The sequence below is a fragment of the Phyllostomus discolor genome, chromosome 3, assembly GCF_004126475.2.
Source record: "Phyllostomus discolor isolate MPI-MPIP mPhyDis1 chromosome 3, mPhyDis1.pri.v3, whole genome shotgun sequence".
Classification (NCBI taxonomy): Eukaryota; Metazoa; Chordata; class Mammalia; order Chiroptera; family Phyllostomidae; genus Phyllostomus; species Phyllostomus discolor.
In genome coordinates, this window is record NC_040905.2 from 18029210 (window position 1) to 18053951 (window position 24742).

Below are 24742 nucleotides of genomic sequence, written 5' to 3' on the forward strand. Positions count from 1 at the left end.
GTGAAGGGATTAAGAAGTATAAACAGATAGGTACAGAATAGCCATGGGGATATAAAATATAGTATAGGAAATGGAGTTGCCAAAGAAATTATAGGCATGACCTTTGGACATGAATAATGGTGTGGAGATTGCCTGAGGGAGTGTGGGGTGCTAGGTGGAAGAGGGCAGAGGGGGAAAAATTGGTATACTCTAATAACATAATCAATAAAATATAATTAAAATAAAGTAAAATCAACTGTAATTATAATAGAAAATTCATATTGTAGTTTTGTTTTAACCAAATACTAAATGTGAATCTTAGATATTGTATTTTTCTGAAAATTTTTATATTCATCATTTGGGATTCTTATAAAAACTATAATAATGAAATTAAAAATACTCTATTCACAATTGGGAATGAAAATTAGATGAATAAATTGGTATTGTGGCAGGAAAGGGAATAAAAGAAGTTGCTGTCCTAGAGGAATTGTCCTGGATTTATGTCTCCCCCAAGGTAGCATTTAATGCCTTTCTCCTAAAAATACTCTTTTAGCACGATTCCTTCCATCTCACTTATCCAACAGGGACAATGGATGAACATAGAATGAGGAGAAGTGACAGCTATTCTTATAATCATTTGGGGAAAGAAAAACAGATTGAACCTAGTTTTTTAACATTTTTCACTTGCAATTATATTTCTCTTTAAAGGTGGCTAACTATGTCAGATCAGATAAGGCGAAAGGAGTGAAGGATAATTTGCAGAGAATAAGAATGTAGAGTTTTGTGGTTCTCAACCTTCTTCATGTATCATAATCACCTGCAGGTTCCCACCCTCCCTCTCTCTTTGTATTTTAACAAAAGAAGAGTAAAATGACTTAGGGCCCTGGAATAATTTCATTGTTTCTATTGTGCAAACAGTTATCTTTTTTTTATTGTCTCTAGAAAATAAACTCGGAAGCTCATGCATACAAGTGCACACAAAGGAGTTTGGATATTTTTCTCTAACGTGCAATTTGATCCCTATTGGGAAAGTGGGATTTTCCTATTCATGCAGGTAGTTTCTTGTTTGATATGTTAACTCAATCAATTGTAATTAAATTGAGACTAATTAAAATGGGGAATCAAAAAACAAATGAATTGACAAGGTGAATCATTCCCTTAAGACTAAGAAGAAATTTAAATTTAAAAGTAATTTTCTCAGGGAGGGAAAATTATCATTATTATAGGTCAATTACCTAAGGCATGCTGGAGTAGTTTTATTGTAAGAAATAATGAACATGGGACCCCACATTGTTAGGAAAATAGCTGGCCAAGAAATCAATTTTTGTTCCTACAATGATGAGTATTGTACATATTTATTAAACAATAATCTATTCTTAGAGATATTTCTAAGATATCAAAAATGCAGCAAAGATAAAAATTTGGTGTTATGAGTTCTTTGCAATTGTAAAATAAAATTTTAGTTTTCAGATTTTTTACAAGTCTAAATCATATTATTTATTTTAAGTAAATATGAAGCATATTAACTTTGCATTCCACTGTTTTCAAAAGTAAATATGCAGGGTATTGATTTTTGGTTCTCTAACATGTTGAAAGCTCGCATACGTGATTTTGTAACTACAAAAAATATGTGGAATCATACATTTGGTAGTTTTGTGAATTAAAATAGTTAGATATTGACATTTTATGTAATTTAATCTATACTATGGAATTCAGTTTGCTTATTTACCCATAAGGATAATAATACCCAGAAATAATTTTTTTAAACTTATTATTTTTTTAAGATTTTATTTATTTTTTAGGGAGGGAAGGGAGGGAAGGAGAGAGAGAGAGAGAGAGAGAGAGAGAGAGAGAGAGAGAGAGAGAGAGAGAGAGAAACATCAATGTGCGGTTGCTGGGGGTTATGGCCTGCAACCCAGGAATGTACCCTGGCTGGGAATCGAACCTGGGACACTTTGGTTCCCAGCCTGAGCTCAATCCACTGAGCTACGCCAGCCAGGGCCCAGAAATAATTTGAACTTTTCTGGCATTGACAGTTATTTAACAACAGAAATGGAAACAGAAGCAAAGATTTTTTGACTTCTATTACAATATTATTTTGATTATTCAACAACGTATCAAGTAAATGCTTATAAAATCAGGTATGGGGAATAAATAACTAAAAAGATCTTGATAGTGTCCAGAGAGTTATTCTATTTCTGTGCCAGAATGAATCTTTCTTGAGATGAAGGATACAAATTCAGGTAGCACTACCAACCCATTGCTAGTCAAATGATTAAAGAAAAGAGAACTACTGCTGACTTCAAGTTCCTTTTCTAATCCCACTTATCACAATCCTAAACAAGATTCCGATCACATTTTTCCCTGGATTTCTGAAAAGCCTCTTAACTTCAATCTGGCCTGCCTCATTCTATTCTTCAGGGGCAGCTTCAGAAATATTTGTAAAATGCAAATTAATTTCAGAAACACACATCAAGTCCTTTCATGACTTCTCCTTGCCTTCAACAATACTTCCAAATTTGTTATCATGGCTTTCAAATCCCTGATGTTTTCTCCATAAATTAACTCCAGACTAATAATTGCTCACTCTCAAATGTTTCTTGCCCTCATTCAATTCTCCCTGCCCCCAGCAATACACCACACAAATACATTGCATATGTTTATAATGAACTTTTTTTTTCAGTTTTTAAAATATACAGTGTTTTCTCCTACCAACTCTCTGTAGAATTCATACCTTGTCCCTACAAAATGCTTATTCACCATTCCACTGGAACATTTAAGTTACCTATTTCTACCCCATCTTCAGCTGTCTACTAAAATGCCACTTTTTTTCAAATAGCTCTGTAACTCCCCAGTGTATTCCATGGGCTGTGTAGCGGTATTCATTTGCTACTACAAAAATATATACAAATTTACAGGACTAAAACAACCCAAATGCATTATTTTACAGTTTGGCAGGTCAGAAGTCTAACTCAGATTTAGCTGGGCTATAATCAAGATGACAGCAAGGCTATGTTCTTCCTGGAGGCTGTAAGGAGAATTTATTTCCTTGTTTTGTTTTGTTTTTTTTTTTCAGCTTCTAAAGGTTGCCTCCACTCCTTGGCCCATGACCCCATTCCCTTTTCACAGCCAGCAATGGAGCAGAGCTTTTCTCACTCTGACACCGATTCTTATCTCACTCTTGCAGTGATAAGCACCTCTTTGATTACATTGGGCCCACAAGAATAATTAAGGATAATACTTCTATTGATAAGTCAGTTGTCAGCAAAACAAATTCTATCTGAAACCATGTTTTCCCTTTGAGTATGTCCCTATGTCACATACCATATTCACAGGTGCCAGGAAAAGTTTTGTTGACTATTCTGCCCAAAATAGGCTGCTAACAAAACTGTACATTTGTGGTGCTGCTTAAACCACAAATATCACACTCTCTCCCACTTCTAAAACCAAGAATAGGCCACTCTTCTTCATCACTCAGTCTTCGTTCCTAGCATATGATGTCTTGTATAAAGGAGGATCAAGTATACTTAAAATATATGTGATAAATAAAACAATGAGGCATAATGGAAATATCCAGAAAAATGTTAACTTCCTGAGAATCAGACTAAAAAACATACCAAGTTATTTCCTAGATTTTTTAAAAATCTGGATTAAGGGTCAGCTCAATTGCATTCTTGGCTTCTTCATTCTGTACCCGGATTACTTATTATTTTTATTTTGTTATTTTGCTTTTTTATCAAAATGTTTTATTAAAAAGCATCATTTGAACTATTTTCTCCTCTCATTTTGTCTGCATCTCCAACTTCACTCAATTGTTGATTCCCCTTTGCTTATTGTTCACTTATTTATTTACTTATTGTTAATTAACTGTGTTTAAATAGAATAGGAGCCCAGAGTGAGGCATAATTATACAAACTACTGAGAACAGGTAAAGTATAAAGACACTGAAAGGGAAAGACACTCTTGGGAACTCTAGGTTACTGTTCTGTATTGGACTACAGTTTACTGTTAATTTAATTTCTATCAATTAAATGTTATCTTATTTATCAATAGAATTTTATTGCTGGCATGTATGCATTGATATTTGTGTCATTAGGTTAGCATAGTGCCCCCAATTAATTTCTGTTGTTCTATTTGTTTATTGTCACATGTACCATTAACATATACATTGCCAAAAGAAGCAATTTCCCAAAGGATGACTATGAAATATTTAAACTCACACCATTCACCACACAGTCAGGACAGGTATGTGTCAGTTTATTTATCTAGACAAAAGTAACTGTATTCATTTTTCTTATATTATTTTGGGGCATTTTTTTCAAAGCTATGTGTTATATTACATCTTTCTGTCATCAAATCTGTCACACATGGTTAAGTTATTTTTAATTTGCCTGAAAATAGTTTAGATGAGACAGATACAGTATAATGTATTCTAAGATACTCATACTGTAGAGATCATTTTCCTTATACTAATGTACTAATAATATTCATTCATTTTATTTGATTTGTACAGATGCTCTTGTGGCCATAGAAATACTGAAGAAGAAATGTGGAGACATTTTGTATTCAAAATGTGTACTTGCTGAGATTAAATAAATGATACTGCAAATTTCAATTTATAAATCAGTCATATAGCCCTAATTAATTAATGATTTATACAGTTTTACCAATATTCATGGCACATGTATGAAACAGCAATAGCTTTTATGATACCTAACATTATAACATTGTGATTTTGGGGGAGATTTTACTTTTTGTTTCCATATTTAATATATTTATTTTCTTACACCAAGTACATATCATTAATAAATTGACAAAATATAATATGTATTAAGCAATTATCTAAGTATTTTATCTTACTAATTTCTTACAAAAACTCAAAGTTGGCAGTGCTATTATTGATATTTTGAAGCTAAACTAACCAAAAATTATTTTATTCAGTATCAAAGGATATATATTAATAAGTGAAAGACTTAGAACTTAAACCTAGAGATAGTTGATTACATAAACCATAATTATAATCAATACAACATGAGGGCATTTCCAGGTATTCAGATTTCTTAGAATTTTAGCTTTTGAAATTATTCCTGATGAAATCATGAACTTTAGATCTATTATTCCATTTCATTAAAAATAATGTTTTATGTTTGCTCTATTGAGATATAATTGACATTTAAGATTGTGTAAGTTTAAGATGCACAGTGTGATGTACTGCTTATGTGTTGTGAAATGTTTACCGCAAAAATAAGGTTAGTTAACACATTGTTTACCTCATAAATTACCATCTTCTTGTCATTGTTGTTGTTTTGGTAAGAACATTGAAGTTTTACTCTTATGGCGACTTTCAAGTCTACAGTATATTTTTGTTGTCTATAGTCATCATGGGTTCTGTGCACTGGAAACTCCACGGCGGCCTCCCCAGGAGAACTGTGTTTCCGCTGCTCTGCGTGCAGAGAGATGGCCCCCTCCCAGAGGAGTGTTATTTCCCAGTGCTGCATTCTGCCTTCGCCTTGTGTGTCTACTCGAAGGGACATATCTTGAGTGTCTTTTCACTTTGAGAAAATATTGGAAATGTTTTTCTTACTCCCGACCCCTATGACAAGACAAAACACTACAGAAAATACAAGAGCAGGTTCTGAGTAAAACAATGTGTGGTGTTGGCAAAAAACGTAAAAGGCTCCCAAATTAAAAAGTGAGGTTTTGAATCATTCATTTCGTAGTACAGTCATCACCACTTCTCCAGCTTTCCTTTTCAGTTCAACATTACCTTCTGAAAATGATTATAATTTCTTTTCTTTTGCTTTAAAATTGATGTTCATATCATGCATGACACATTAATTGCAAAATATAAAAGAAACCACCATTCCAAAAACATTGCTAGTTATAATATATGTGCAAATGAAATGAACTTTGGTAAACTGGTAATTTAGTGAATTGATCATTTGATAAATTGCAAATTTGGTGAAGTGATAACTCTCAAACTAATCTACAGTCCTTTCCTTAAGATTTATTTATTTATTTATTTATTTATTTATTTATTTATTTATTTTTCAGTTAAATTGCCCCACCCTTCCCCCCAGAATGATTCCACTTCGATTCTATGTTAGTGCTGAGCATATTAGTATTTATCCAATTTTCTTAACTTATGATATCTTAAAGATCAGAAAGCCTTTTTAATAATTCATCTGGGACATCTAGTTCACACAAGAGGAAATCAGGTAAAATGCAATGCATCGCCTTATCTTACAGCGTAGATCACTAGTGGCTTCACATAGTTTGAGAGAACTCTGGGAAAGCCATCCCTCCATCTCTTCAGTTCCTTCCTGCTGGTGTGGCAAATTACAGTCTGCAAACAACTCAGATTGTCAGAGTGCAGATGCGGACAAAGTTTGCCTGCCTTCCTCAGCCCCACATGACTTTCCAGAGGTGTTTTGTGTCTCTTTTCAATTTTATGGAAGTGTCAGAATTACAGACCGCACGCTATGTCAATTGTGAAACATATGCTATGTTTCCATTTTCATTAAAATTATAAAATCCAAATGTCTCATTATGATGTAAAATGTAAGCACTCGCTTAGAATAAATTGCTGGAACAGTGTGGGCAGGGACTGCTCTGGTTTGCCATGGTTACAGGACAGCAGGCTTCTCCATGCAGCGCTGGTTCATGATAATGAGCAGGGATACCTTTCTCTGTCATTCTAGTCCTTATAATCTTAGTTCACTACTCTCAAGATGGAGTATATTTTATATATTTGTTTATGTCAACTGTCAGTTATCCCTTCTCAATATATTTTTTTCTGGAATGCTAAGCTCTTGTTAATTAAAGTATAGTTGACATACAATATTATATTAGTTTCAGGTATACAACATAGTGAGATTTCACATTTATATACCATACAAAGTATTCACCACAAAAAGTCCACTATCCACCTGTTACTGCACAAAGTTATTATTGTATCATTGACTGTATTCTTTATATTTTACATTCCAATGACTTATTCAAGTTATAACTATGTTTGTACATCTACTCCCTTCTCCTTTTGCCCACATCCCCACTGCTCAACCTTCTGGAAACTAAGTTTTTCTGTATCTCTTGTCTGTTTGTTTTGTTTGTTCATTTGTTTAGTGTTTTAGATTTTACATATAAGTAAAAATGATACAGCATTTGTCTTTCTATGAAGTACTTCACTTAGCATAATACTCTCTAGGTCTATCCAAGTTGTCACACATGGCAAGGTTTTCTTTTCTTCCGTGGTTAAGTAATATTCCAGTGTGTGTGTATACACACATATATATCTACTTCCTTATCATTCATTTCTTGATGAAAACCTAGGCTGCTTCTTCAGTTTGACTACTGTAAATAATGCTGTGGTGAACATAGGGGTGCATACATCTTTTGGAATCAGTGTTTTGGTTTGTTCAGACAAGCACCCAGAAGTGGAAAATCTGAGTCCATCCTTGACTCTTGTTATACAGCCCTTGATTTAAAGTCTGCTTTGTCTAAATAAGTATTGCCACACCAGCTTCTTTTTTTAATTTTCATTATAATGAAATATCTTATTTCATCACTTTACTTTTAGTCTGTGTGTATGTTTTAATTTGAAGTCCCACATAGGCAGCATAATGTAGGTCTTGATTTTTTATCAGTTCAGTAACCCAACGTTTTTTTTTTCGATGGAGCATTTAGTCAATTTACATTCAAGGCAAATTTTGATAGGTATGTACATATTGCTATTTTAATTGTTTTCATACTCAATTTATAAATTGTTGAACTACTCTCTTTTCTATATGTTTGCCTGTACTAGTGAGATATTTTTTCTTTTATATATTTTCTTACTTCTAGTTTTGGCCTTTTCTTTTACATTTAAAGAATTCTCTTTAACATTTCTTGAAATGTTGCATTAGTAGTGATAAACTCCTGTAGCTTTTGCTTGTCTCTTTTTAGAAGATTTTCTCGTGTGCTTATTTGCTCTCATTTTTAGTACTATAAGGACATTAAATGCAATTTGATGCAGTGTCTATTACCCTACTCATTATATTCTTTTTAAGAATTTAAGAGTACAGTCTACTTTTATCTTTTTTATGCTTCATTGTAAAATATATGTCTCTCCCAAATAAATATTACCGCATATATTAAATTTTTATAACAACATGTTTGTTCACAAACACAGATAATCCATTCAGAGTAATCCATGTCTGCTTTTTATTTATTTATTTATGTTTTAAATTTTATTTTAATCATCGTTCAAGTACAGTTTTCTCCTATGTCTGCTTTTTAAATTTTCATAACTATTAGTTAAACATCTTAATGTTGTTTTCACATTCTTTATCATTTATATCTTGTATTTATCTTCTAATCAAGATTTATCCACCATAATTATTAAGTCAAGATTGTTTATTATTTCACTTTTCCACAAGTATGGCTTTCAGAACACCAGATACCTGAATTAATTTTTAAAAAGTGACTCTTTTGTTCTTTGTATTAAATAAAAGAATGTTTAGATACCTATTTCAGTTCTAAGAGAAGATGTATATTCTAAGAAAAAATAACATACATATTATTTCATTCTCAAGAACTAGTCAAAGCAAATATTTCTGAAAAAACTTAGGTTTAGACTGGTGAGTGTGGAAGTGATTGTCATGTATGAGTTTACTCCAATCTAATTATATAGTAACTCAAAATAAGTAAATATAGAAAAGTTATTGTATAGGACTTGATTTATTTATACATTCCAGTGTTTTCATTAAATATATATTATATTTATATATTCAAAACTTATAGAAAGTATCAAAATATTTCTAATGACTGAGGTAATGTTTAATAGATATGGCATTTTAACTCATAGAAAATTAACATTATATTTTTTTAAAGATTTTTATTCATTTATCTTTAGAGAGGGAAGGGAGGGAGAAAGAGAGAGCGAGAGAGAAGCATCAATGTGCGGTTGCTGGGGTCCATGGCCTGTAACCCAGGCATGTGCCCTGACTGGGAATCAAACCTGTGACACTGATTCACAGCCCGCACTCAATCCACTGAGCTATGCCAGCCAGGGCTAACATTATAATTTTTTATTAAAAAGAATAGTAACTGAATTAATATTTAGTAAAATTAAATGCATAACAAACTGGATAGTACAGGCTGCTTAATAGATTATACTAAAAATAATGAAAATAAATTAGTCAAATACATTTATATAGACATTCACAATTTTAATATCACTTATATTACATGAGTTGTGCAGTATATAATGTTTATTTAATATTTTTTTACTTTATTCATTACAGATTGAACAGCATCATGCCTTATTAATAACATCAAAAAAGGATGGCATATTATACAACAAAAATGTAATGTTGATTATCCTACAGATATAAGTATCATATAATCCATTGAGAATACCAAGATAAAATTTTAGAAAATTGTATTTTATATTATTATTAAAATGCAATTATTCTGAAGGTGCAAATTTCTTTTATAAAACAATGCAATGGTTTCTAATCACTAAAAGGACAGCTTTATTTTTTTCAATTAAAAGAAGTCCTCTGTGTTAATTTCCACCCTTGATTTGTCTCCATCAAATAAACAATGAGAATATTATACTTCTTCATGTTAAATATCAGTCCTACAATGATCTTCAAATCTGTGGTTCTTTTGCCCTGTTACTTACAGATCTACACTCAAAGCACATGGCAATATCACCTTAGCTTATATTGCTTGCACCACTCAACATCCAGTATTAAAATTTGCTTAAAAATATTCATTACTGATCTCCTTGATTTGGATCCAGGCTCTTTGCCAGTTCTAGGTATACAAAGATAAACATGACAGGAGAATTTACCTGGTAGATGAGCACAAAACCAGTTATACAAGCAATTGCATAATAATCAACAAGATGTTTACCATTGTCAAAGTACCATGAAGGATTAAAAATTTGTTATGTATTTTGAAATGATAATAAGTGACAATGTGTAATTAAAAATTGGCCATGTAAAACATAGTGATATAATATTTATTTTATACTACTAAAATTATAAAAGATTAAGATCTTGCATTTATTCTAAAATTTAGCATTGCCCTGTTTCCTAACCCTGGACATTTTTACAGAATAAATGTATAGAAGCATAGATAGAAAATAAGCTGCAATCTATTTCTGGAAAAATAAAACATTCTCTGTCATTGATATATACACAGTAATCACACCATTGAGGAAGGAGTCATGGACATGAACAACAGTGTGGGATCCCTGGGGGAGGAGGGTATAAAGGGACTAAATGGTAATTGGAAAAATACAATAAAGATTAAAATAGAATATGAATATATTAAATGTATTAATAACTTGACTCAAAAATACAAGAATGAGTTTTAAGTTGAGATTTTTTTGGTATTCTACTCTTTGTGTGATCTTTGAAGGGTCAATTAGCTTATTTTGATGAGTTTCCCTCAGATGTAAAATGTGAAAAATTATTACTCACACCTGAGGTTTATGAGGATTAAATGAAATAATTTGTGCAAAATCATTGCCTTGTAATGTAATATTTCAAATAATTCCTCAAACACTCATCAACACAGATGTTTTATAAGTAAAAATATATGTAAAATGAAAATAATAATGACATCGGAATGAGAAAAATCATGAGAATACTAAATGTTAAATTTAATAATATGTTAGAATGTGACTGAGCACTGAATTTATTCCAGAATGATTTTTAGTTCATTTTTTCTTAGATTCAGAATTTAACATTTTGATTCTTCACCACAGTGAAAAGAAACGAGAAACAAAATCTCAAGGGAAACGCCTCTTTGATTCCCTGCTTCAGATCTTTTCTCTGTGTTTGAGATCTATATTGTATATTCCTTCTTTGATCTCTGCCTGTAAAGGCTGCTAACAACAGATCTAAACTTTGATATGAAGAGTCCTAGATGGACAGAAATATGAAAAAAATTAAAACAAGTGTAATAAGGATAGTCCAAGGATATTACAATATTAAATTCAATTAATATATTTTTAAAATATCTGATTGCCAAAATATGAATAATGGTCCTACTTATATAGCTATCTTTTCTCTCTCATTATACACTAACATTGCAGTATGTTTATAATTTACAAATGTATCACCAAAAATTAGAGGAAAAAAGTAAATATGAAAAGCACCTAAAAAGAATACTAAAAACGCCAATATTATACAAATAAACTTCAAGTATATGACAGAAAAGGGGGGTAATCTAATTCAAAATTGGTCAAAATTCGAGAAAAAAATCCAGAGAAGATGGATTGTTCAAGATACATTATTCAAATATCTAATTTATAAATGAAAAGAGTGTGTATGTATTTATTATTGAGGAAAAACTTTTCAAAAATATAGTGAAATAGTATCATCAATGCATAGATTAGAAAATTAAATAATGTAATTAGACCCAGTGCTTATTAAAGAAGGGTAATATATGAGAACTATAATACACTATTAGTGCGAGAGTAAATTACTATACTCTTTTAGAACAATATCTGACAATATAAAAGTTTTTAAAAATTAAATGTGCTTTTCATATGTTCAAGTAATATCACTTCAGGGAAATTATTGTGTAGAAATAAAGTCAACTATATATAGCTTTCATTACTTTAGAATAAACAAACAGGAACACACACACACACACCATATCTGGTACTGATACAATAAAACTAGAATACTTATATTTAGGAAAAGTATTGAAATGTTTCATGTAACCATACAATGGGTAATATATGTAAAATATGAGTTAAATACAAACATTTTAAATAAATATTTACCACTTACTTCCTCTTCCAAAGTACTGTTTTAGACCTTGCTGATACAACAGTGATTAAAACAACTGTTAAAGTAACTGTTATCTATATAAAGGGCAAGACTAACCACTAACAAAATTACAAAAGAGGTTAAAATTATAAGGCAATAGTGAAGAAAAAATAAAATTATAAAATTACTTAAATACAAAAAAAAGTGGAGAAAACCAGAGAAACAGGACACAAAGGATAAATGTGAGAAATGAAAACTAACAAGTAGATTTTAATCAAATCACAATAATTGTATCAAAAGTTATTTATCTAAAAACACCAAATAAAGGACAGAGGTTTTCAGATGAAAGAAATCAAAGCCAATTATATATTTTCTCAAGCAAAAGCATTTTAAATATGAAAGCATAGAGAGATTAAAAATACATATCATGTATGGACAAATCCAAAGCAAACTAGTATCTAGTTAATATCAAGACAAAGTAAATTAAGAAATATTATTTCAGATTTGGAATATAGACATATTCTGTGAATATAGAAGCTTCTTCCTTCTGATACTACTCTATGAGTAATCACAGAGATGCTTAAACATTGATATGCCACTATTAGTTTTAAGTGAGCATAAAGTTTAAAAATAATCATGTTAAAAATCATGATTATTTATACATGGTGGGATTAAAATAATGTTTTCTTAATTTTTCTATTAGTATTTCTAAAATAATGATTATTACCTTTCTTTTTTTCATTCAGTTAATAATGAGTTAGAACTAAGATGATACATAGAGGTTCTATGTCCACATTTCTCCTCATGGATAACCATTGACATGGCTGTCTTTTTTCCCATAGCAACTATTAGCAAAGGCAAATATATATATATATATATATATATATATATATATATATATATATTTATATTTATATAAAACCTCTAGGAATTCAACTCAACATTATTTGGGGTTAGATAACAGTTGTTATTGGCAAATTACTCTCTTATTCTTTAGACACTAATACTTGTGAAATGTTATTTTTGCCCATTTCTCTTACCTTATGAGAAACAGACAAAATAATAGAACATAGTGATACATTGTTAATTAATATTTCACTAGTGAGGCACATGCTTATATCAAAATAAGTATAATATATTTAATAATACTTAGTAAAATATAATTTTGAATATTCTATCATTTCATATATATTTACAGTTTAACTTTATATAAATTATATATATAAAGTGTGTAGAAATATATATATATATATACATATACATATATATGCATATATTTAGAAATATACAAGGTCCACTGGGAAAAAGTCAAGCCTTTGTTAATATAATGGAAAACGACTGGTGTGACATTGATGTAACCTGGCAGCCAAGGAGAGTGAACTGGAATGTGCATGTGTGAACAATGATGACTTTACTGCATTAGTTAGTGGGAGTGGTAGACACCATTGAATGAGCATGTGTACTGTGTAGAGGCTGTATTCAAAATGACTAAGCAAGTAGAGCAATGCATGTGCATCAAATTTTGTGTTAACTTGAACATTCCTCTGTGGAAACTTCAGATGATTCAGAAGGCTGCAGCTATGGACAACTGGTGATCGGTAGCTTCAACACAAAAACATACTGCTCATGCATCACATATTGGGCAGAGTTTTTGGTAACTGAGGTGACTCAGCCCACTACAGCCCAGATTGGACACCCTGGTACTTCTGTCTTTTCCCAAAACTAAAATCACCTTTGAAAGGGAAGGAATTTCAGACCATAAATGAGATTGAGATTCAAAAGACAATGATGGGGCAGGTGGTGTGACTGGGAGAACAGTATAAGATCCAAAGATACCTATTTTAAGGAGACTGAGATTATATACATACACTCTGTCACTGAAATAAATTAAAGGCTCAAACCTTGGATTGACTATGTCCACATGATCAGGTGTAGGTATTAGGTAAACTGTATGGCACTGCAAGAAACTAGATCAGCTCTGAACCAGTTCTTGTTGCTTCCATGATTTGGTTATTCCCAATGGCTTGGCAAGTGGGATTGCTTTGGTAGCTGTCAGTCTCATGTGTCTATTCTGTTTTTGCCTCCCAGGACACAAATTTACAGAGAACTGTCTTATGATAGGAACCAACAAGTGAAGGCAAGATTACCCCTTGTTGCACTGATGTGGTTTTATTGACTGAATACTATACTTATACATCCTTCCATTTAAACATATTACAAGACAAAAATAGATGATTTATAATGTATTAATAATATGTAATCATCATATGAGCCCTGAAAGGGCAGAAAGTCTTTGGTAAATGATGTTAAAAGTTTGCATAAACATTACTAGTCTTTATGTGAAAATACAACACACTCCCTGAAGGAAAAGGCAAGGATTATGGAGTGTATTTTGAAATTAATTTATCCACTAAGTGCACAAAAGATGGGCCATAAGAGAAAGCAGGAGACTACAGCTGAACTTTGAGAGACGTGTTTCGCCTAGTCAGATTCCTGCCTGATTTGTAAGGCACAGGCGGCAGTGGGAAAAGAAGGCATTTAAACATGGGTGTATGCAATGAAGTAAGAGACAAGGATGCTTGTTCTCCTGCTTCTGCTCTGCTTTTGTTCATGTCTCAGTAAAACTTGACAGATTTAATGTTAGGTCTTTTCCAATAAGAATAGAAAATGTTTTTTCATGCAGAGCTGGTTAGGTAAACTGAAAAATTTCCCTAATAATGTCTAGGCGGAAAGGAGAAAGCTCAGTCGGAAGTTCTATTCTTTCTATCATAAATCTGTGAGACAAAAGAAATGTAGCATTCTGCTTCACAATTGTATAATTATATGCTTTAAGGGTCTGGGTGTTAAGAGTACTTAATTTGAATAGGCTATGCCTCAGAGAGGTTAAAGAGGATTGGAATAAGCTGACCCTGCTAATAGAGCAGTTGATGTCTGAAGTCTTTCATTTGGTGGGCTGGCTTGGAGGCTTGGAGAAATAGATAACTCATGACATACAAATTTTATATAATTAAAGCTTGCTTAACAGAGTGCTAAGAATATATTTTCAGCAGAGCACACTAAGAGCTGCTGAACTGACAGATATTCAATGAGCATAGTTTCTTGACTCTATCCAGATTCTTAAAGGAAACTAAGGATGGTAAATCCTCCAGATTGAGGGAAGTCTTGTATTAATGGTCATCAAAGCAGTTTTATTTCTAAAGTACAACCCTTAAAGCCATCAAAATGCTTTAAATGTTTATTAAACATTATATGTCCATATGTTATACAATCTGTTCTAATACCTAGGTTTTGAGCACATTATCCTTTCTGGAGCTATATTATTATAGTATATACTATACTGGAATATTATATATAACCCATATATATATATGTATATAATCCCTTTTTATTATAGTCTATACTATACTGAAAAATATATATATATGACATTTGTTTTTCTATATGATTAAATCCAAATGTGGGTTTTCTATTCTCTCTTGCAAAGACTGCTTCCTACATGATGCACAGCATGAGATATTGCCATTTGCTTGTTTTCTTCCCCCATTTATTTCACAACTGTAAGACAGGGGAAAGAGAAGAGGGATGATGACTGACTTCCCTCCCTTCTGCACCTCCAGTGTTGAGTACACTCTCACTAAACATCTGTTGAATGCATGAGTGAATGAGTTAGCTGCACAGTTAACATACAACAAGCTGAGTGTCACAACATGTCAAGGACTGACAACTAGATGATAGGAAATTTCCAAACTCCCAGATGAATATTTCTAAGTTAAGGTTATACTCTCATCTATTGTCAGTACAGAAAACATTTGCTCTACCTCTGTCCTATAATATGAAATGTTTCAGTTTTGTGAGAAAAATGATACTGGAATAAAGTTTGAAGCCACAGGATTTTGAGCACTTACTTGTTTTTGGTTGTTTTTTTTTTTTTTTTTCTCCAATTCCTTATGCAATTAAGAATCAGAAACCAAATTGGTATAGTATGTCAGAGCACAAGCCCACCAGGGAGGAATCTGTGCTAAGGAGGAGGTGGAGGAGAGGAGAGGCTGGTTACGCAAAGGGGATTGATCAAGTAACAAAGCTGAAACACAAGGAAAACAGGAGCCAAGTTTCCCAATACCAGAGAATGAGTGAGAATATGGAATGCGGATACATGAACATGAATACTGGTGTTGGATTGAAATTGAATGAGGACCTGAGAGAGGTGACATGCTAATGACAGTGAGCACACTCATAGCCCTGATCTTTGTTCTGTGCTCCATTCTCCACTGTACAGAACCAGAGCCCCTTAAAGATGCAGCTGATTCCAAGGCTAGAGCACTAAAATTATAAGGTGGTACTGGAACATATCATTGGAAAAAGCAGGAGAGTGCTGAAAGCATAATGGAGGCATCTTGAAAGGCCAAACTGTGAACAATTGGGCATGAAAATAATTAATGACCTCAATGGATTATAATCCATAAAATAAAACCATGTTGATATAAACAAATAAACATATACATTGAAAATTAATTAGGTGTGAGATATGTACATCTTTTCAAATTGCCTCCCTACAAAATACTTAAGATGAATAAATTGGCAAAATATCTTTCCAGTAGAGAAGCCTAGCAGATATGATGTGATCGATGTGAATATCATCGAGATGAATCATAAGCATGCGTCACCTGAGAAAATGCAATGAGAAAATTCTAACTATGTGATAGTCCCACCAAAGGAATGTATCTTGAATCTAACCATTTTTTGATGCATGTAGACACAGGACTAAAATATAGAAATAATATATGTCTGGGCTACAAAGAGAGGGAAATTAAGAAGGAAATTGAAAAAATAAAAATAATGTCATTATGATGAAGATAGTTTGGGTTCTTGTCAAATATTTAAGGCAAACACAAGGCCAATGTCATTACTTCTCTTAAAGCTCCGAACTGACCACTGGTATAGGGGGTATGCCCAAAACCTGAGTTTTCAAACATAAGCACAAGTTTAAGCAAATCGCTTGAATTGTCTCTGTGCTTTGCTTTGTTTGTGGTTATTTGCTATTTCAGCCTAATCAACTGTTGATCATTGTCTTCTCATTTCTACCCCTCAGGCAATAGGTACAATTCTACAATTTCTCCGATAATTTGACTTGCCTTGTGTATTTTGTGCTCATTTGGACCTTTTTTCTACCAGCATTAAGACTCTTCTGCAACATTTGACTCAATATTTCCTCCAAAATTGCCAAACTGGGATTATCTGGCAATGTTCCTTTCCCAGTTTGTAGTCCCCCAAGAATAGAGGGATCATCCTGTCCAAGGCAGGCTGGACAATACAATCATTTTTTTCAATTATTATTAAATACACATGCTCAAGACATTACAAATCGTGCTGAGAATGTCTTCAAAATAAATTATCTGAAAGACTTGAACAGAGAAAAAGAGAATCAGAAAGATAGAAAAGAAAAACAAATTGTCATAGGTTCGCTTTCATAAATATCTTGAATTCTATTGCTTGCCTAGTTCCTAACACTGGAAAATATTCAGAGGTTAAACAGAATCGGTCACTCTTTTTCTTCATCTACTCTTTCTTGCTGGGCTCAATATTTTGCTTTTTCTGGCTTCTGACATTCGTCTGAGTGGCATTCTTTTTAGCGATTCTTTTCCCCTGCAAATGTTTTTATGGTTGGCATTTCAGGATTTCGAAACTCTTAAGTGATCTTAAGTTTACTCTAAGGATACATTTATTTCTCCAGACTCTTTTGTGAGATGAGATCACTACATCCATGAAACTGGGTTTGCTTGATCACTCAATCAATACTCCTTTCACGGAGTGGTAGCAAGAGGAATCTCCGGGAAAGCTGTGGCTATCAGGGAAAATGAGCTTGAACAGAAATAGGGCACATGGACTTGTAGGAGAATGTTTTTTAAAGTAATATAGAGAAATAAAGATTTACAGTATGAAAATCATTGCACCGATAAAAATTTCTTATAGTCCTTTTATTTTTTACTCTGTGTATTCTTCTTTAAGTCTCTTGCATCTTGTCCCAGGTCTTTCCCACCTATTTATTCTTTTACTTTATTTTACTGTTTTATTGAAGAGACTGTTGACCCCAAGCCCCCTGTCTGTCTTAGCTCCCCTTGCATTTCCAAGTCAATTCTTAAAAATCAACAGAATCCAGGCAATTCAGTTAAATACAAAAGTTCTTAATATTTGAGTAAACACCTTTGCCTGAGGGTTCCAATTGACAGATAATTTTATACAATTTTAACAACAAACCTGATTGCTTTGCAGGTAGTATTATTGTTGTTAACAAATGTGTTATTAGTTCTACTTTATAAATACGAAAACACAAACAGTGAAAAACTAACTTACATAGGTAAAAAAAACAAGTTTGAATGTGATTTAGGTGTAAATTGTGACTCAAATGCAGTTTTTGACATTCTTGTGCTTTATTCTAAAATGCAAGCAAAATAAAAGAAATAAGTAAATGCCCCTATTTATGGCAGAAGTAAATCATTGTTAATCATCCGATCTATTTATTGTGTTCCAAATAATTTTAAACCAAAAGTAGAAAAATTTCCTTTGGAAACATAAAGTCACAATCTCATTATTTTATACATTTATTTAAAGTATTTACAGTAGCTTTCCCCACACTTAACTCTAAATGAGAAATGTGGATAAATGTATAATTTATCTGTGAGGGCATTACACTAAGTGAAATAAACTAGACATGGAAATACAAGTACTGCATGATTCTACTTATATGAGGAGAGGTATCTAAAGTAAACCAATTCATAAAATTAAAGGCTGGAATGGTAATTGCCAGAGTCAGGGTGTGGGGTTGGATGGAAGGAAGTAGAAAGTTATTAATATAGGGATAAATCTTTCATTATGAAAAGTATATAAACTCCAGGGATCTGCTGTACAACACTGTGTCTATAGCCAATCATAGTGCATTGTACACTTAAAGTTTGTTGGGGATATATCTTATGTTAAATGTGTTTATCACAATAAAAGTTTAAACATATACACTTATATATTTCTATCTTTAAAATAATTAAGCCCTGGCTGGCGTAGCTCAGTGGATTGAGCACGGGCTGCGAAACAAAGTGTCGCAGGTTCGATTCCCAGTCAGGGCACATGCCTGGGTTGCAGGCCATGGTCCCCAGCAACCGCACATTGATGTCTCTCATCAATGAGAAAATGATCTCTCTCTCTCTCTCTCTCTCTCTCTCTCTCTCCCCCCTTCCCTTCCCTTTCTAGAAATAAATAAATAAATAATCTTTAAAAATAATTAATTATATAACTATGAGACAAAAACTACAGCAAACATAAAAATTAACAAAAATAACAAACAGTAGTCATTTTCTGCTAAAAATGAACTGTGCAACCTGTAACAAAAGTTGGAATTATTGGGTTTTTGAAACTAAGATCATTTAAAAATCAGGTTAAACCAAGCCCTAAGAGAAATGTCATCAAAACAGATAATACTTTTACAATAATTGTAAGAGGCATGCAGGTCCGGTCTGCTGTTAATTTAACAGGTTCTCGTTATGTAGTGGCTAACACACAATGCTAATTAATTCATCATTTATATTTAAAGAGCTTTTTAAAAATCCATTCAGAGGTATGCACATTTATAATAGATATTTTAAGGTTTATTATATGAAGAACGTTTGTATATTTATGTTAAATTTAATATAAAAATATTTTTCTACTACTTGTGAAAATAGCACCTTATCTTTCTTCATTTTTAAGTATTACATAAAAGTTCTCAAAAGAAACACTTATTCTAATTTTAAAAAGTATACACCTATATTTTTAACATAATTTTCAGTAAATCCTAAGTATATTTTAATTAGTTAGACAGAAGTTATCACATGTGTAAGCACTTGTTATCAGTGGCATTTGATATTTAACACCCAAGTAAATTTTGCTGGAAATAATTTCCATTTCATTTTAAAGAAAACATATTTTAGTTTTACCTGACACAGCAATGACATTTCACTGAACAAGATTCCCCTGAATACAAAGCATGTCTTGCTTTCTCTATTTCTAATATTTATACATATTTGATTTTTAGCAGTATTTCAGAAAAAATACTCTATGTCTTTTCATGACTTGATAACTCATTTCCTTTTTAGTGCTGGCTAATATTCTATTGTCTGCATGTACCACGGTTTATTATCCATTCATCCACTGGAGAACATCTTGGATGCTTCCACTTCTTGGCAATAATGAATTAAGCTGCTATAAACATTCATGCGTAGGCTTTTGTGTGGAAATAAGTTTTCAACTCTTTGGGTAAATACCAACAGGTGCAAATGCTAGATCATATGACAAAGGCATGTTTCATTGTGTAAACACCAGGCAAACTGTCTTCCAAAGTGGCTGTGTTATTCTGCATTCCCACCAGCAATGGATGAAAGTTCCTGGTGTGCCACATCTTCACCACCAGCATTTGGTCTTGTCTGTGCCCTGGATTATGGCCAGTTTAGCAGGTGTGCAGTGGTGTCTCATTATTGCTTTAAAATATAATGTGGGGCACATTTTTATATACTTATGTGTCACCTATGTATCTTCTCCTTGGTGAAGGATTTATTAAGGTCTTGAGTCATTTTTTAGTCTGATAATTTTCTAATCATTGAGTTTTAAGTGTTTCTGTATATTTTATTGCATTTTTCCATTAGTATTTACCTTATAGGTCACCTTATACCCTGTTGGCCCCCGCAATTACCCCACTGGTGTCCATGCTCATGAGTCCTTGTAGACTTTAGATAACAGTTTTTTATCAGGTGTGTCTTTTTCTGTTATTGTCCTGTAGTCTGTGTGTTGTCTCTCATTCTCTTAACACGGCTTTTTGCACAGTATACTTTTTTAAGTTTTAGTAAAGTACAGGTTATTAAGTATTTGTGGCATGGGTGATTTCTCTTGTGCTGTGTCTAAAACATCATTGCCAAACCTAAGGTCTTCTAGGTTTTCCTTTATGTTATGTTCCCAGAGTGTCAGAAGAGTTTTACCTTTTGCATATAAGTCCATGATCCACTTTGAGTGACTTTTTAAAATATATTTTTAAATATTTTTGATTTTTATTGTTGTTTTTGTGAAGGATAATAATGTAAGGTTTTTTTGTGATTTTAATTTCAGGTTCCCATTGGTCATCACTCATATAATGAAAAGCAATTAACTTTTATATATTAACATTGTATCCCACACACTTACTAACATGCTCTTTTATTAGTTGCTTGATCATCAGTATCATTCTTTTCATTCATATATAAGTGTACATAAGCATAGATATACATATATGTATAAATGTGCATATATTTATAAATGCGTTATTTGTATATTTATATAGATGAGATATACAGTTAAGCATAATTAAATATTGTTACTATAATTTTATTTTATTTTTACTGAAACTTATTAATTAATATTTTTATTGTTGTTCAATTATAATTTTCCCCATTTTTCTTCTATTACTCTCCCCTACACTGCCCACCCCACAACTCCAATATTCAGTCCTCCCTCCCATTGTCTTTGTCCACTGGTCCTTTATACATGCTCGTTGACTTGTCCTTTCCCCTTCTTTCCCCAGTTGTCGCTCTCCCCCTGCCCATCTGGTCCCTCTTAGTTTATTCTTCATTTCCATGTCTCAGATTTGATTCTGATTGGTTGCTTTGTTGATTAAGTTCTACTTATAGGTGGGATCATACCGTATTTGTTTTTCAACAAACTATTAGATAAATTAAGAACAAGAAAAATAAAAGTTTTAACTTTATCTTCAATTATTCTTTGATGTTCTTCCTTTATTTAGATCTGAGTTTTGACCATTATTATTTTCCTTCTTTCTAAAGAACGGATTTTAACTCAATTGACAAGACAAGCCTGGCAACAAATCCCTTCAAACTGTATTTGTCAAAATGGCTAGGCACCAAAATCAGGCAAAATTACCTCTAAGCTCCTTGGCAGAGGAGAGTACTGGCTCCCCTCCATGGATGGGAAGAGCTTTGGCTGGGCTTTCTGTTCAGGTGCCATTGTGAGTGGGGCTCTAGGGTGGGCTTTGCAACTTCTTGGGTACTCTGACTAGGCTTCCTGCTCAAGTGGGGCTGGGAGCTATTTTGAGCCAAAGATAAAGATTAAAATTTGCTTTGGAGCCCTAGCAGGGCCACAGCATGGTTTTAATGGATGGTATGGCTCATCGGCTGGCAAACAAAATTAGGTAGAACTCCCTCTCTAGCTTCCTGTCCATATAGGGCCACCAGCTTTTTTCCATAAATTTGTCAGTTAGGCTTCCTGGTCAGGCAAAAATGAGGATTGCCTTCTGTAGTAAGCAGGATTTTGAGTTTGCTTCCTTGTCCTGGTGGGATGCTGTAATAGACTACAAAACTAACTGGGATTATTGGCCGGGTAGTTGAGTCAGGCAGAAATGCTTTCCTGGCCTGGCAAGTCCACCAGTTCGGCTCTGCAGATGGACAGGACTGCTGACTGGGATCTCTGCCTGTGGCTGCAAGGTAAGGAGGAATGACAGCTTGGCATTCCTTGGCCGACAGCTCTGCCAAGAGGTGAGCCCTGGCTACTGTAACCTCTGTCTTCCTGCTTCATGTCAATCTGATCTTTAGTGGTCAAGTTCTGAAACCATCTGCAATCCCTGTCAGGCAAGAGAGTCCTGGATAGACCACCCAGCATGCAGCCCACAATGCTGATGGAGCTAAACATACCCTTTGGGTTTTCTTTTTCTCATTGGATAAACCGTAGATCCAGGGTGTTCCTCTCAGTGTGGGACCTAACAAGCCTGGGGGAAGGGCAATGTGGTCAGAGTATCACCTTTCCTACTACCGTGTAATGGGGATCTTCTCTGTGTCTTGGTCCAGGAGCATGCTGCAGCCTCACCCCTTGTTCCTGGTTTGTCATGTCTAGTCTATGGGTAGTTGCTAGCTGGTATTCTTGTGAAGGGGACTATATTCAGAAATTACCTATGTTGCCATCTTGATGATGTCATTATATGATTGTTTTTTGGTATTTTGGTATTTTTTCCTTCATCTTTTCTTTCTTTCTTTTTGTTTTATTTTGCTTTAGTTCTTTGTGTCTCTATAAAAGGGTTTATTGCATCTACTTTTGAGGAAGCACTTTGTTATTTACCTATTTGTAGTAATATACCTGCATTCTACTTGAATGAGTTACTGTTTATACATTTTAAATAATTCCACTGTAAATAGTATTATATGCATAAGTAAATAGAATATTAAATTAAGAACCTGTGTTAAATTATCATTGTAAACTACTTCTAAAACATTTATTATTTTTGTATTTATATTTAGCTAAATAGACTTTAGGGTTTTTTTTGGGGGGAGCACCATTCACATAGAGTCTCTTTAGTTTATTAGTTTATATAAAGTGGAAGGGAACATGGAAAAGCTGTAAAGAGTATTTCTTTGTGACCCCGAGAAAAGGCAAAGATAAGACAGGCGATAACCCTCTGATCTATTTGACAGCATTATGTTTAAAAATAGGTCGTTGCAATTTTAATCATTCTTTTACCAGAGTAAAATTTTACTATTATGGCATTCTGTCAAGTTTTATCATTTTAATAACATAATTATTTTGGGAATTTCTACTATGTGCAACTTCACTTGGTATGGAAAGTAAAGAATACAAAAGATATAAGCCATAGACTTATCCTGCAGAAAGGTTGTAACTGGGTATAAATATGTATAAGTATATTTGAAAGAATATATGTGAGGTCTATCCTGAAAAAGTCTACTTATGTTCATATAACCAAAATGGTTTGTGCAACAGCGATGCAACCTGGCAGCCAAGGAGAGTGGACTGGAATGCGCATGTGTGGACAATTATGACCTCACTGTACTAGTCAGTGGGGGTGAGGAGGCAGTAGATGCCGCTGAGTGAGCACATGTACTCTGTGGCCATCACCTGCAAAATGAATGAGCAAGTAGAGAAATGAATTTTCATCATATTTCATGTTAAGTTTGGATGTTCCTTCATGGAAACTGTTCTGACAATTCAGAAAGTCACAGCTATGAGCAGCTTTCATCATGACAACATGGTAGCTCATGCATCACGTCTGGTGCAGAGATTTTTGGTGAAACATCAAATCATCCAGGTGACTCAGTTCACTTATACCCCAGATTTGGTGTCCTGAAACTTCTGGCTTTTCCCAAAACTAAAACCACCTTTGAAAGGGAAGAGATTTCAAACCATCGATGACATATAGGAAAAAAAAAATGACAGGGCAGCTGATAGTAATTGGGAAAACTGTGTGAGGTCCCAAGGTGATTACTTTGAAGGGGACTGAGACATCACTGTCCTGTGTACAATCTTTCTTGTATCTTGTATCTTCTCCAATAAATGTCTTTATTTTTCATATCTCATGGCTGAATACTTTCTGTATAGACCTCCTTGTATACATATGTAAACAAGTTGAGTAGTAAATGTACAGAAGATGTAAATAGATCTATTTCAAAGAAAACATACAGATGGCCAACAGGCACATGAAAAGATGCTTAAAATCACTAATGATCAGGAAAATGCAAATCAAAAACAGAATATGTTGTCACTTCACACCTGCTAAAATGGCTATCATCAAAAGATAAAAAATAAATATGAAGGATGTAGAGAAAAGGAAACCCTCATGAAATATTGTGGGAATGTAAATTAGTATAGTCACTATAAAAACAGTATTGAGATTCTACCAAATATTTAAAAAATAGGACATCCATATGATCGAGCTATCCCATTTATGGCTATTTATACAAAGAAAGTGAAAACACTAACTCAAAAAGATATATGCTATACACTCCCTCATTTGTTGCAGTATAATTTATAAAAGCCAAGATACAGAAAAAACCTATGTGTCCATCAGTGTATAAATGGGTAAAAATGGAATATTAGCCATAAAAAATGAAATATTGCCATTTGTAACATGGGTAGAATTGTGGACCTGATGCTAAGTGCAATATGTCAGAAAGACAAACAGCATAAGATTTCACTCA